The sequence below is a fragment of the Bombina bombina genome, chromosome 5, assembly GCF_027579735.1.
Source record: "Bombina bombina isolate aBomBom1 chromosome 5, aBomBom1.pri, whole genome shotgun sequence".
Classification (NCBI taxonomy): Eukaryota; Metazoa; Chordata; class Amphibia; order Anura; family Bombinatoridae; genus Bombina; species Bombina bombina.
The window spans coordinates 950067634-950082232 of NC_069503.1; positions in this window are offsets into that span (position 1 = coordinate 950067634).

Consider the following 14599-nt stretch of genomic DNA (forward strand, 5'->3'; position numbering starts at 1 on the left):
TACCTAGGTAGGCAAAGGAAGAGCAATGCACTAATGAGAGCAGCTGGTGATTGGTGGCTCCATATATATGTCTCTTGTCATTTGTTTACCTGATGTGTTCAGCCAGCTCTCAGTACTGCATTTATGTTTCTTCAACAAAGGATACTAAGAGAAAGAAGCAAATATTATAAAATATATTGGAAAGTTGCTAAGCATTGCATGCTCAATCTGAATATTGAGGAAAAATGGTTGTGTTTTGTGTCTTTTTAAAATGCAGCTGATATGTTATTCTATAGCAACAATACAGAAATGTCCCACTGAAAATCACAGTATAAATATATAAAAAAAAGAGAAAATGGTTTATTTGTTCAAGTAAAAGGGACAGTTTACACCTTGAGAGTTTTATATTAAATATTTTGTTATGCATAATGATACAACTTACAATATACTTGTATTATCTATTTTGTCCATTTTCATGTAATTTAGCTCTGAGAATTAGAAATCCACAATTTCCCAACCTACTGACTTATCAAGGCTACATATCTTTCCTAAATGGCTTTAACAGATAACGTGTAAAACACTTTATACTTACAACATGGTTGTAACTAGCCTTACTGTCTGTGTGTTTTTTGGGTGTATCATAGCCAGTGCCTCACCAGCCTCTGACTTCACCGCACGTCACTGGCTCAACGGATTTGCTCGATTGACCTAGGGGCCAATTTACTATGTCCCAAATGGGGCCAACTCGCCCTGTTTCCGTGTGAGCCTTCAGGTTTGCTGGGAACAGGAGTTAAGAAGCAGCAGTCTTAAGACTGTTGCTTCTTAACTGGATCTGCCACCTCTGAGTGGCATACTGCAATCAACCCGATCACATACAATCTGGTTCATTGACACCCCCTGCTAGCAGCCTGAAGGGGGTGGCATTGCACAAGCAGTTCACTAGAGCTGCAGCGTATCATGTCCCCCAGGCATTAATAAACTGGCCCCCTAGTAAAAGGTTTAAGGGTTAAAAAAAACATTGTTACCAAACACATCAAAAACACGTTAAAATATACTATTACACTCATATGTAATATTAATAAAAAATTGTTATAAGGGATAAAAGGGATATGGTATATTGCAAGGTATTTTACTGAAAAGGTCTATAATGTGTATATATATACAGGGAGTGCAGAATTATTAGGCAAATTAGTATTTTGACCACATCATCCTCTTTATGCATGTTGTCTTACTCCAAGCTGTATAGGCTCGAAAGCCTATTACCAATTAAGCATATTAGGTGATGTGCATCTCTGTAATGAGAAGGGGTGTGGTCTAATGACATCAACACCCTATATCAGGTGTGCATAATTATTAGGCAACTTCCTTTCCTTTGGCAAAATGGGTCAAAAGAAGGACTTGACAGGCTCAGAAAAGTCAAAAATAGTGAGATATCTTGCAGAGGGATGCAGCACTCTTAAAATTGCAAAGCTTCTGAAGCGTGATCATCGAACAATCAAGCATTTCATTCAAAATAGTCAACAGGGTCGCAAGAAGCGTGTGGAAAAACCAAGGCGCAAAATAACTGCCCATGAACTGAGAAAAGTCAAGCGTGCAGCTGCCAAGATGCCACTTGCCACCAGTTTGGCCATATTTCAACTGCAACATCACTGGAGTGCCCAAAAGCACAAGGTGTGCAATACTCAGAGACATGGCCAAGGTAAGAAAGGCTGAAAGACAACCACCACTGAACAAGACACACAAGCTGAAACGTCAAGACTGGGCCAAGAAATATCTCAAGACTGATTTTTATAAGGTTTTATGGACTGATGAAATGAGAGTGAGTCTTGATGGGCCAGATGGATGGGCCCGTGGCTGGATTGGTAAAGGGCAGAGAGCTCCAGTCCGACTCAGACGCCAGCAAGTTGGAGGTGGAGTACTGGTTTGGGCTGGTATCATCAAAGATGAGCTTGTGGGGCCTTTTCGGGTTGAGGATGGAGTCAAGCTCATCTCCCAGTCCTACTGCCAGTTTCTGGAAGACACCTTCTTCAAGCAGTGGTACAGGAAGAAGTCTGCATCCTTCAAGAAAAACATGATTTTCATGCAGGACAATGCTCCATCACACGCGTCCAAGTACTCCACAGCGTGGCTGGCAAGAAAGGGTGTAAAAGAAGAAAATCTAATGACATGGCCTCCTTGTTCACCTGATCTTAACCCCATTGAGAACCTGTGGTCCATCATCAAATGTGAGATTTACAAGGAGGGAAAACAGTACACCTCTCTGAATAGTGTCTGGGAGGCTGTGGTTGCTGCTGCACGCAATGTTGATGGTGAACAGATCAAAACACTGACAGAATCCATGGATGGCAGGCTTTTGAGTGTCCTTGCAAAGAAAGGTGGCTATATTGGTCACTGATTTGTTTTTGTTTTGTTTTTGAATGTCAGAAATGTATATTTGTGAATGTTGAGATGTTATATTGGTTTCACTGGTAAAAATAAATAATTGAAATGGGTATATATTTGTTTTTGTTAAGTTGCCTAATAATTATGCACAGTAATAGTCACCTGCACACACAGATATCCCCCTAAAATAGCTATAACTAAAAACAAACTAAAAACTACTTCCAAAACTATTCAGCTTTGATATTAATGAGTTTTTTGGGTTCATTGAGAACATGGTTGTTGTTCAATAATAAAATTAATCCTCAAAAATACAACTTGCCTAATAATTCTGCACTCCCTGTATATATATATATATATATATATATATATATATATATATATATATATATATATATATATATATATATATATATATATATATATATATATATATATATATATATATATATATAATTAGTTAGCATGACACTTGTAATCTGGCCCTCATATAGGACACTCTATTTTCAACATCTCTACCCAGGTCAGCTGTCTTAGTGTCACACTTGATTCTGAACTCAAATTCCCTCCACATATACAAGCATATACCAATTCCTTCCATGCACACCTATGTAACTTTTCCAGAATTCACCCCTTCCTTTCTTGAGAAACTACAACAGTTCTAATGCATTCCATCATTTTGTAACCTACTTCTTAATGGCCTTCCCAAACACTGTTACACCCCCCCCTCCCAATCTAACATGGATGATTCGGCTAGTATCATCCACCTAAATCGATCTACATTAGCTGCACCAGCTCTTCCAGTCTTTAAACTGGCTCTCCAACTCTCCAACTGCAATTCAGAATATTCATTCTAACCTATAAAGCACTCAACAGCCTCACTCCCAAATATATTTCCTTACTTATCTCCAAATACTTCCCGAAGTGCCTCTTTGATCAACCTCTGACCTACATCTCTCCACTCCACTTTATATTTCCCTCTCTCACCTACAAAAATTCTAACAAGATGCTCCTGTCCACTGGCACTCTCTACTCTGCTCCATTAGTCTGTCTTCAACCTTGTACAGTTTAAGGTGCTCTTTAAAAACCTTCCTATTAGAGAGGCTTACCATCTCTCACTTAATTTTTTTTTTTTATCCTAACCAAAATAAATCTTGAACTCAAAACATCTTGATAGAGGTAATGGAGACTTTACCATGTTAAAGTACAAATAGTGTTATTTCAGCAGTTACAATTAGACATCCATAGCCAAAAGTATAAACATAAAAACATTTACTTTATTGTCTTCTTAAAGGACCAGTAAATACAGTGGATTTGGATAGTCAATAAATGCATGATAAAAAAGACAATGAAATAGAACTTAGTTTGAACTTTAAATGAGTAGTAGATTTTTTTCTGACAAATGTATGTCGATTTCCACTCCTCCTGTATCATGTGACAGCTATCAGCCAATCACAAATGCATTTATGTATATTCTATGAATTCTTGCTGATGCTCAGTAGGAGCTGGTGACTCAAAAAGTGTAACTGTAAAATGACTGTGCATACTTTGTTAATGGAAGTAAATTGGAAAGTTATTTAAAATTGCATGCTCTATCTGATTCAAGAAAGTTTAATTTTGACTTTAGTGTCCCTTTAACAGCATAAAAAACCCATAGACTATAGTATAGTGAGGCTGCATCAAACCCTCTGCCAAACTTCTATTAGATGTGGTTTTATAAATATCCCTTGACTCAATCAAAGTAACAAGCTACCCCAAACTTGTGGCTCTGCACCCTCAAATGTAGACGGTAAGCTCTTTGGAGCAGAGCCCTTCTCTTCCTGTACTAGTTTTGTCTGTTATATATTTGTATCATACCATATCATACTTTTTCATTGTATACCCCTTATTTTGTACCCAGAGTTACAGAACTTTACAGTGTTAAACAAATGGGTCTTTACCACTTTAGCATTTATGTAAATGTTTTTTGTAATTATTATCCTATTATACCCCTGATTTGCATAATATTGCATAATAATAATAATAATAATCCAGGTACAAAACCATTTATTTAAACTGCTAGGGACCAGGACGAGGTTTGTACATTTGCATCTGTAAAATGGGACAGCTTGGACAGGTGATGGAACAAGTGTAAGTTAAGCTATTTTTATATGTCATAATACAGCTTATACATGCAACCTAAAGATAGATTTATATAATTTTGAATACATTTTATACATAATACAGTATTATAATTAGAAAAGTAATAGTTGTTGTTTTAACTAACATTTACATTTTAGAACACAAAAAAATCAAACCAAAGATGCAGGCAGGGAAGACTGTGACTTACACTGGGAAACATGTAAGTTTTAATAATTTTGTTCAAAAATAAAATAAAATAATATTGATATGGTATAATAGTTTATAATGATGCTATCCAAACATTGATAGAAAATACATTATGATCCTATATGAAAAAACACCAACAGAGCATGTTTGCATTTATATATTTTTTTAATAATTATATTTTATTAAATTTAATTATATCTTGTAGAAAAAAGTACAATGTAATTAATATACATTATTTAAGTTACATCAAATTATATGTATGAAGAAATGCCATATGAGATATCATCATTATTCTTTAACTATTCAAATTATCTTATAATATAAGTGAAAAAGATTGAAAATATCCATAAATAGCTCTTAAACTGAAATAAGAATTCAAGCTTTCCTTTCTATTGAATTACAATTAACTAATTAAAATTTAATTTCATAATCAACCCTTTGGCAATATACATTATTTTAGACTGTGTTTGTGATTTCTGCATCTTGCTTGATTAGGTATGATTTAAATTCTAATTTACGTTTTTTTTTTCCTTCTCATTTTATTTCTATTTTGGTTAATCTGCTATATTGTTTATTACTATTATTTAAAAAAATATCATGAATATTTCAGTTTATATAGCAGAGTGGTTTCACATAATATCCATTTTAATTTATCTGTATTAAAATTAGGATGTGATATAAATTCAGCCTAGTTAACACGGAAGCATTATTTCTGGGAAGTAAGCCTCTAAGGACATACAGTTGTTTTATGGTATTCTGTTTGCCAAAATGTAAAAGGTGAGATAATGTTCTCAGAGGATACACAGTGTAGTTCATTTCTCCTCTAATCATAAAATAGCTGAATACAGCATTACAAATAATGCTTTATTTATTGGACACTTTAAAGTAAGACATGTCAGTATTAATTCATTGTAATAAAAACGTATCTTATACAATGTATTTTAAGTATGTCTTTCTATATTTATATTATAATTTATTTTGGCCATTCTTGTAAATAAGCAATTAATGGACATCATACACCAATTTTCATTTAACTGCATGTAATAGACACTACTATAACAAATAATATGCACAGATATTGATAGAAAAAATTCCAGTATAGATCATTATTTGGAGATTTAAAGAAAGATTTCTATCAGGTCAGTCAACAGGTTCAGAAGCTTGAAACTAAACATGAGACCTTACAGCTGCAGGTCACCTCCAACTCACAACATATTCAAGATCAAGAAGAGAATATACAGTGTCTGCTATCAAGGATTGAAGACTTAGATAATAGGGGAAGAAGGAATAATATACGAATCAGGGGAGTCCCTGAGACAGTCACTAATACCGCACTAGAGGGATATCTACAAGCATTATTTATAACAATAAAAGGAACGCCAAACTCAGCAGATATTCCACTGGAAAGGGCACATAGGGCTTTGCGACCAAGACCTTCCCCTAAAGCACCCCCAAAAGACATTATAGTCAAGTTCTTGAGCTACAAAGACAAGGACACCATATCACAAAAAGCAAGAATCCTCAAAGATGTGACACATGCGGGAATACCCCTACAGATCTTTTCAGAACTGAGCCAAATCACTTTGCAGAAAAGGAGAGACCTTAAGTTCATTGCCAGCAAACTTCAATCACATAAAATTCAATACAAATGGGGCTTTTCAGTGTGTATTATAGCTACGCGTAATGGAACACATGCTATTTACAGGAAACCATCTGACCTGTCGGATTTTTGTAAAGCAATGGATATCGACATTCCACTACCCGACAGGGGGATAAACCCCTCACAAGACCAAGACATACAGGAGGATTGCCCTGTTAAGTGACTAACATATGCTGGAAAGACATTTAATGCCTCAAACTTTTGCTACAGCAGTCTTTCAAGAAGTATTGTTTTGCATACTTGTACACTAAGATTTGTGTAATGTTGTCTCCTTTCTGTATTTTTCATACATGTATGTGTGATGTTCGTGTTCGGAGTAGGGCAATTCCAGGTCTTTACTAACTGCAAATATGACAGCCTATGAGTACACATCAGACAATCACCTTTGGTTAATAGCATGGGCCAAGCAGCTATTAGTCCCCCCCCCCCCACAGGGATATATACGGGACTCCCCTGGATATTGGGTTGTATTATTGTGTAGATACATGTGATGCATCATGCACTGTCCTTAAAACCGACCAACTGCCCTCTTTTGTCATGCTTCCTGTATTCCATATATACCCAGGTTTTTTTTCAGCATTAGACTAACTCACGATATGATGATCCTATTAACTCATACTGATACACACTACTCTTTTCGGGTGTGGGGATACTGATCCCACACTTTACTGTTCTATTCTATTCCTTACCCTCTGAAACAACCAGGATAGGTTGTCCTTCTATACACTACAATCCCTCCCCTATACACATCTGTTACGCTTGACTTAACAGTCACTGCTGTGGTCGGCTGACCACAGCGGAGTCCCACACACGACTGGGGTCACGGACTTTGGGTAACAGTTTATTTTTATCTCTCTCTTACCCTTAAATAGCTCTTCTTCGAACCCCTTTACCCTATTCTCCCCCTCCCCCCTTCCCCCCCACTACAAAATGCCCTCACACAGTGTTCATAATCTGACGGTGATGACCCTAAACACTAAAGGTCTCAATATTCCAGAAAAGAGAACCCATTTGATTAGAGATGCCATTAGACTGTACTGTTACATACTATTTATTCAGTAAACCCATTTCAAGAAGGGCAAAGAACCAAATTGGCCCAATCCCAAATTCCCAATATCCTACTTTGCATCAGGCAACACAAAAAAAATACTGACACACGTAGAAAAATATACGGAACGAAAGGTTTCTAATAGTCGTGGGCAGCCTGCATAATAGAATGGTCACTCTGGTCAAAGAATATTTTCCAAAACCAACACCAGATTAAAGGGACACTGTATTCAAATTTTTTCTTTTGTGATTCAGATAGAGCATGAAATTTTAAGCAACTTTGTAATTTATTCCTATTATCAAATGTTCCTTATTCTCTAGGTATCTTTATTTGAAATGCCAAAATGTAAGTTTAGATGCCGGCCCATTTTTGGTGAACAACCTAGGTTGTCCTTGCTGATTGGTGGATAAATTCATCCACCAATCAAAAACAGCTGTCCAGAGTGCTGAATCAAGAAAAAGGCTTAGATGCCTTCTTTTTTATATAGAGATAGCAAGAGAACGAAGAAACATTGATAATAGGAGTAAATTCGAAAGTTGCTTAAAATTGTATGCTCTATCTGAATCACAAAAGAAAATATTTGGGTTCAGTGTCCCTTTAAGTTCATGACCTCTCTCATGAATAAAATTCTGGAACTAAGAAAAGAAGCTCTGATTATAAGTGGCGACTTTAACCTCCCATTAGACCCCCAACTAGACACATCTAGAGCCACAGCATCTATTTCAAAGAAAATAATAAAACCGTGTAACACCAGACTTGAAGAGCTAGCAGTACATGACACATGGCGAACCCTACACCCAACACATCGAGATTACACCTTCTTCTCATACCCCCACGATCTATTAACAAGGATTGACTACACTTTCACAGACCAAACCACCCTAGCTTTGGTCTGACCATGCTCCAGTCATTTGCAAATTAAAGTGGCCCACTATCCCTGACTACCCCTTCATTTGGAGATTCGACGATTTCACGTTAAACAATCAGGCAGCCAAGACCCAAGTGGAAAATATGCTTAAGGAATATTTCCAACATAATGACATTAGTTAATCACCTAAACACATTGTCTGGGAGGCACATAAAAGTGGGCTGAGGGGAGAGCTTATTAAACACAGAGCTTTGCTCTCTAAACAAACTAGAATTAAATACTCAACTCTTCTATCCAAGATACATGATTTAGAAGTAAAACATAAAAAAACACCCACTGACTCTTCCATTAAATTCGAGCTCCAATATACAAGGGCAGAAATCCAAAACCTACATTCGATAGAACATCAAAAAATAGCCCTAAAATTACAACAGAAATACTTTGAATTTGGGGACACACCCGGCAAACTACTAGCTAGTAGTGATGTCCCGAATAGTTCGCCGGCGAATAGTTCCCGGCGAACATAGCTTGTTCGCGTTTGCCGCGGTGGGCGAACATATGCGATGTTTGGTCCGCCCCTATTCGTCATCATTGAGTAAACTTTGACCCTGTACCTCACAGTCAGCAGACACATTCCAGCCAATCAGCAGCAGACCCTCCCTCCCAGACCCAGCTGCATTCTTAGTGAGAGGAGGGACAGTGTAGCTGCTGCTGATTTAATAGGGAAATCGATAGCTAGGCTAGTGTATTCAGTGTCCACTACAGTCCTGAAGGACTCATCTGATCTCTGCTGTAAGGACAGCACCCCATATCTGGTGTAACAGTAGTGTACATTAAAAAAAACTAGAAATTTGACTGTGAAATAATAGCATTCAGTTTCCTTCACACGTGTGCGTTTCAGGGCCTGCCAGGGCACAGTGTCACACCAGTGAAACTCATATCTGGTGTAACAGTAGTGTACATTTAAAAAACAACAACACTTTTTTGACTGTGAAATAATAGCAGTCAGTTTCCTTCACACGTGTGCGTTTCAGGGCCTGCCAGGGCACAGTGTCACACCAGTGTGACTCATATCTGGTGTAACAGTAGTGTACATTAAAAAAAAAAAACTAGAAATTTGACTGTGAAATAATAGCAGTCAGTTTCCTTCACGCGTGTGCGTTTCAGGGCCTGCCAGGGCACAGTGTCACACCAGTGCAACTCATATCTGGTGTAACAGTAGTGTACATTAAAAAAAAAAATAGAAATTTGACTGTGAAATAATAGCAGTCAGTTTCCTTCACACGTGTGCGTTTCAGGGCTTGCCAGGGCACAGTGTCACACCAGTGCAACTCATATCTGGTGTAACAGTAGTGTACATTAAAAAAAATACTAGAAATTTGACTGTGAAATAATAGCAGTCAGTTTCCTTCACACGTGTGCGTTTCAGGGCCTGCCAGGGCACAGAGTCACACCAGTGCAACTCATATCTGGTGTAACAGTAGTGTACATTTAAAAAAACAACAACACTTTTTTGACTGTGAAATAATAGCAGTCAGTTTCCTTCACACGTGTGCGTTTCAGGGCCTGCCAGGGCACAGTGTCACACCAGTGCAACTCATATCTGGTGTAACAGTAGTGTACATTAAAAAAAAAAACTAGAAATTTGACTGTGAAATAATAGCAGTCAGTTTCCTTCACACGTGTGCATTTCAGGGCCTGCCAGGGCACAGTGTCACACCAGTGCAACTCATATCTGATGTAACAGTAGTGTACATTTAAAAGAAAACAACACTTTTTTGACTGTGAAATAATAGCAGTCAGTTTCCTTCACACGTTTGCGTTTCAGGGCCTGCCAGGGCACAGTGTCACACCAGTGCAACTCATATCTGGTGTAACAGTAGTGTACATTAAAAAAAAACTAGAAATTTGAATGTGTTGTTGATGGAGGACATGCAGAGCTTTTTAAGTCCTACGCATCGCCACAGCCCTTCGGGCTCCACCCTCAGAGAACGACTCGACCGACAGGTAGCAGTCTACCTCGCCTTAACTGCAGATATCGACACTCTGAGGAGCGATGAACCCCTTGACTACTGGGTGTGCAGGCTTGACCTGTGGCCTGAGCTATCCCAATTTGCGATAGAACTTCTGGCCTGCCCCGCTTCAAGTGTCCTGTCAGAAAGGACCTTCAGTGCAGCAGGAGGTATTGTCACTGAGAAGAGAACTCGCCTAGGTCAAAAAAGTCTAGATTACCTCACCTTTATTAAGATGAATGAGGGATGGATCCCGAATGGACTAACAGTGGGCGATACATTCAACTAAAAAAGGCCTGATGAGATGAGCTGCCTTGGGCTAAAAATGGTCCACATGCTGCTGTATTTTATCTCTGAATGCCGGATGACTTGCTTGACTTATCCGCCACCAACTAGGGTTCAAGCCGCAATGTTTTAGGGCACTTTCTGCCTGGGAAACAAACATCAATTTTTCTGGCCGCTGCTACAGCAGCGGCTGCAACAATACCTAATTTTTCAGGCATGTGTACATGCCTAATTTTTCTGGCCTCTTGTGCTGCACTGTGGCTTCAAAAACCAAACAAAAAAAAAGGCACATAACAGGGATTAAACTGATAGGAATAATACTACTTAACACACCACTCCTATCTGGTGGCACATTAGATTGCACGCACAGTGCGCCAAATTTGAAGTAGGAGGTCCGACCAAGCATCTTTTTCAATCTCCCGGTTCCTAAAATCGATGCCATATACACGTCCCCTGATAGGGGACGTAACAGGGATTAAACTGATAAGAATAGAACTACTTAACACACCACTCCTATCTGGTGTCACAGTAGATTGCATGCGCAGTGCCCCAAATTTGAAGTAGGAGGACCGACCAAGCATCTTTTTCCATCTCCCGGTTCCTAAAATCGATGCAATATACACGTCCCCTGATAGGGGACGTAACAGGGATTAAACTGATAAGAATAGTACTACTTAACACACCACTCCTATCTGGTGGCACATTAGATTGCACGCGCAGTGCCCCAAATTTGAAGTAGGAGGACCGACTAAGCATCTTTTTCCATCTCCCGGTTCCTAAAATCGATGCCATATACACATCCCCTGATAGGGGACGTAACAGGGATTAAACTGATAAGAATAGTACTACTTAACACACCTTAAAATAACACAGAGAGAGGCAACGCAGAGAGAGGAGTCTGAAGAAGAGGAGTCAGAGGAGGAAGGTGGCTTTGAGGAGGTGGAAGACCAAACACAGCAGGCGTCCCAGGGGGTTTGTTGTCACCTTTCGGGGACCCTTGGTGTTGTACGTGGCTGGGTGGAGGAAGAGACCTTCAATGACATCAGTGAGGACAAGGAACTGGACATGGCTAGCTTGGTATCCAACCTTGTGCAAATGGGGAGTTTGCGGTTGTGCAAATGGACTGTTTGCGGTTGTTTGCGGTGTGTTAAACGGGGAGTTTGGTCTGTCACTGTGAAGCGGGCGTAACCCTTACACTACCTGATTGATACAACATCATACCTGATGTTTTAAAGCACGTTATTGCAAACAATTTAGGAATGTTAGGTGATTTATGCCCTTTATGGATTAAAACCAGACTCTGCATCAACTATGTAATTTTCCATGGGAGTTTTGCCATGGATCCCCCTCCGGCATGCCACAGTCCAGGTGTTAGTCCCCTTGAAACAACTTTTCCATCACTATTGTGGCCAGAAAGAGTCCCTGTGGGTTTTAAAATTCCCCTGCTTATTGATGTCTATGGCGGTTCGCCCGGTTCGCCTGTTCGCGAACATTTGCGGAAATTCACGTTTGCCGTTCGCGAACAAAAATTTTTATGTTCGCGACATCTCTACAGTAGCTAGGGCTCTGAGGAGGAAACAGTTCAAAACACATATCCATACTATCGATAACCAACATAACCACACATGCTCTGATAGTCCAGCCATAGCGGAGGTGCTGCGAACATGTTACCACAACTTATACAACATACAGAACCCCAGAGATGTTCAGGGAGAAGAGGATAAATGTTCAACACAACCGGAAATTGACGCATACTTAGATTTCCTAACACTCCCTTCATTATCACAGGAAGAGGCCGCAGAGTTAGAAACCACCATGACAGCACAGGAAGTAGCGCACACAGTTAATACACTACCAGTTATCAAAAGCACAGGCCCCGACTTCTACCACGATTAATATCTCCTGACCAGGTGGGATTTGTCCCTGGACGTGAGGCCAGAGATAATACCATAAAGGCCAATCTCCTTGTGAATTATGCACAGTGCGATAATATCCCATCCATTCTCATATCTACTAACGCTGGGAAAGCCTTTGACAGGGTCAGCTGGACCTTTCTCAGAGCTACCCTGTCGAAGATTAACTTTGGCCAACAATTTATGAATAAGGTTTTTTCTTTATACTCAGCCCCTTCCGCACAGGTTAAAATAAACGGCATCTTGTCAGACCCCTTTTCCATTAGCAATGGCAAACAGCAGGGATGTCCACTGTCGCCACTGTTATTTGCGTTAACAATAGAAGTATTAGCACAAAAAATTAGGGACAACAGGAAAATATCAGGGATTACAATAGGTAACCAGGAACACAAATTATGCTTATATGCGGACAACATCCTACTGACCATCACAAATCCCCTAATATCACTTCCAGAGATTCTTCAAGAATTTGAGGAATATGGCAAGGTGTCCAATTTCCATCTGAACCAAGCCAAGTCCGAAATTTTGAATATAAATCTCCTCCAAGCGGAATTATGCCAGTTTGCTGGCATATGTAAATTACGGATCCAAACTCGCACACTCAAGTATTTGGAGGTCAATCTCACACTGACTGTGGAAGCTCTCTTTGAGGCTAACTACGTACACTTAATTTCTTCTATAACTGGCGATCTTTCCTCTTGGAAAAACAAAAAAATCTCATGGTTAGGTAGAATCGGAGTAATTAAAATGAATGTCCTCCCCAGAATATTATATTACCTACAGATTCTCCTGATTCCCTTCCCGACACACTACCTAAAAAAAACTACAGGGCACAATAGAAGACTTTATTTGGGGAGGTGTAAAACCTAGGATTGCAAAGGGGACACTTTATCGAACAAAAGAAAGAGGTGGACTTGGAGTCCCCAACCTTTCCACATACAAGAAAGCCATAAATCTCCAGCATCAAGTTGAATGGAGTAATAACTCAGCAGATAAGACATGGGTGCAAATGGGACATGTAATTCTCGGGGGGCACAATGCGGGCTCCTTGGGGTGGATTTCCCCTAGAGCTAGACCTAAAATTGTCAGCTCTTACCCATTTTTTGAGGAATTCTTTTCACAATGGGACAGAACATTAACAGAATCCCCTCATGTCACATCAAACCCCTCCCCTCTGACCCCCTTTGTCCACAATCCAGACATACTTTTCACAAACAGGCACCAGATGAATTTAGATGAAACACAACTGGCTCAAACAGCATTCCACAGATTGTTATCAGATAGTAAATTAAAAAAACTAGAGGACTTGGAACGAAGTGGCCTAAAAATCACTTGGTATATCCACACACAATTACAACATTACTTACTGATCCACAAAAGACTGATAAGTTTAACCAGACAACCAACCCTACTGGAAACACTCTGTCTACTACCCCGCACTCCAGGCCACCTTATTTCCATATTATACTACTTGTTAACCTCACACAAAGAGACACCCCTGCCATCCTACACCAGACAATGGAACAGAGAATTGGACACTTCCCCTACAGATAAGGAATGGCTGAAAATATTCCATAACCACACCAAAGCCTCGGTCTCAGCCAGACTCCTTGAGTCCAATTACAAATTCCTCTCCCGCTGGTACCTCACGCCAGACAAAATTAAAAAAATATACAAACAGACAGATGGGAGATGCTGGAGAGGATGTGGGGGACAGGGAACATTTACTCACATTTGGTGGCACTGTGGATTGATAAAAACATACTGGCAGAGTGTCCTGACACTATAGATTCCAAACTACATATCACATTGGACAGAGGACCTGGTCATCTGCTTTTTCATGGCCTCCCCAAACTTACTGAAAAACCTAAAAAACACCTTCTATACATTATGCTCAACAGTGCAAAATCCCTTGTCCCCAAAAACTGGAAATCCATATACGTTCCTACACCCAACAACGAGAGTACCCAAGTCAACAGACACTTACAGCTAGAAAGGTTCCTATATCTCAGAGATGACAAAATTGAAATCCATGAATACATGCTGGAAATCAGGAATCCCCAGGTCACATAGAATCCCACCAAACAAACCATGCCGCTAGGGCTTGGACATAGCTCACACAAACAC